Raw genomic sequence first — 2,465 nt, 5'->3', positions numbered from 1 at the left:
TATAATATCAGTTTAAAAAATACGAGGCAGGAATGTTGTTGACCACACATCTCGAATTTTCCATGTGAAATGTAGATTACTCCGTTTTATACGAGATATTTTCGAAGATAGCAGAAATCGGGCCGTACACGCTTTTTCACGTCGCTAAATTATCTTAACTTGTTGCGAAAATCCTGTACAACTCTATCACATAGGCTATATTTCCTCTAAGTATTCTCTCATCAGATGAAAAGATCTGTTCTTGTGTGTCACGTCCCGCATCACAGGACTAAATATTAAGCTCATTTTTGGCTCATGAAGGAGTGCTAAGGCTTGGCCTACGTCAGTAAAGGATGGCTCTTTACATTCGAACTCTCTCTAAAAGTAAACAAATGTCTCATCACATACGAAGTCTCTCAGGGTAACAGCACAGACACGTTGTAAATATCAGGTATATACTGCATATCACTTTATAAATTCGATGGTATAGCTGATTTTATTACCATAATCATCTCTTCCTGTGTAGATGGGAGATTGAAATTTCGTTAAAAGATCTCGCTGCAACGAGAAAAGTCTAATTACCGCTTCAAATCTTGACTCATATTTGTGGTACTCTCGCCCTAGTTTCCAATCCCCCGTGGCGCGTCTTTGATATCGAATTGATAGGCTAATTAATTAAATTGATCATGAGAGACCCTTTGCATAGTGAGTAATTTTTTTCCTGCAGTCTTATTACACTTGCCATGTAACCATTACAGACGCTACCGTGACGTCTCTATGGGCTTCCCTAGGTATTCACTTCCTCTGACACCAAAATGGGTGGTAATCGTCGTCAAATAGCTGACGACATCCAACGCTAATTGGGTTCTATCTCTCGGTTGTCTTGCCATTGTAGTGAAAGTAAGTCATTTAGAATTCTAGTATTGTGCTCTCGAACTTATCCTGCCGAGTCCCGTAGGTCTATGGGGGTTATAGGATTTTTCATTGTCTTCTCCACCCCCACGACGCCTCCACCACTGGACAACATATCAACAGCTACGCTTCTACAGTGCCATTATGCATTAAGCTATTTATATCAGAAAATAAATGACAACTATTAATCTCCAAACGACACCCAAATAGTTCGTAAGTTATACAAACTGTACTCAAGATTTCTGTTCTAGTCAGTCAGCATTATTATGAAATCCAAACCTGATCTCTGTGCAAGCCATCCTCTCAGTTTCAAGTATTTTTAAATTATTTGTGTCTAAAGTTGTGACTGTTGACAGATTTACAGTATTTGTCAATAAAAGCTCTGTAATGTCGTTGCGGCGACGCGGTTCTTTCCGTCCCTTTACGACGGACCTGCACCTACCTGTGAACATTGTCTCAGCAGATCATCAGTAGGAAAGCCAAGTGAAACCTACTGTACTTCGACGTGAACCAGGCTGCAATTTAAGTCACTAATCTACGTTTCGGGAGAAAGTTTTCACACAAATGAAAGTTTGGAAATTTTGTCCTCAATTAATATATTCTGAAACTTAGGTGAACAAGTATCACTGCCAAGCCCATGCTAGTCTTAACACAGTCACTCATAATCCCTTTCACTCACGTTAGCAAGTTTACGGTGTTGCATTTTCCGAAAACGTAATAGCTACAAAAACATTGTCTGTTTTTGATTGATAATACTCGCCAAATATTAAGTCTGTCGGTACCAAATGCAGTCAGAGTTTTTAGCCACCTACCTGCTCAATACGCCATGCGGAATATATGTCTTTTTTGTCACAAAATTCATTTAAAATTTCCGTAATTTCTACACGCCCATCGCAATAATTATGCCGTCACTTTACCACACTTTTGATGTATGAAACACTGTTAGATCTGGCAACTTATCGTTTCCATCGGAACTACTACTACACACGTCCGAATTATTTCATGGATAGGCTTCGACTCCTTCTCTAGAATACTCTAAGTCTTCTCTACCAGCAGAGAAAGGCGCGCGAAGAATACTGCTCCACCATTGGTCAGTTTACTCAACAGCCTATAGCAAAACAACACTCTCCCGCGTCAGTCTGCGCTTTTCATTAATAACCAATCGCAAAATAGTAAACCTAACGACTGCACTTTTTACTGACGTAATTATCTAATATGCTGAAGTTTTGTTTATGCATAAAGTTATTTACTATTGTTACTTATACCTGAATTAACTTTCCCTTTACCATAAACTTACTTTACAAATCTATTCTACAAAAATCACCTTTGTCCATATCCATACTTCTTCGAAATGTTCCCACACTAACTCCTACTACATAACTCGTTAAACAATTATCTTCTTATTAACCTTAAACCACATTCACGCATCATTCATACTGCTAAAATACATTTATAACATTTTACATACACAAAAAGACATAATAACACTTTATGAAAATACTAGAACAGTTTATAAAAAAACATTCTATTACTTTAGTGCACTCTAGGGGCCACAATCGAAACCCCTATCCAAT

This window comes from Schistocerca piceifrons, chromosome 1, assembly GCF_021461385.2.
Source record: "Schistocerca piceifrons isolate TAMUIC-IGC-003096 chromosome 1, iqSchPice1.1, whole genome shotgun sequence".
Lineage (NCBI taxonomy): Eukaryota > Metazoa > Arthropoda > Insecta > Orthoptera > Acrididae > Schistocerca > Schistocerca piceifrons.
The sequence above is the reverse complement of the archived record's forward strand: the minus strand, read 5'-3'. Positions refer to the sequence as shown.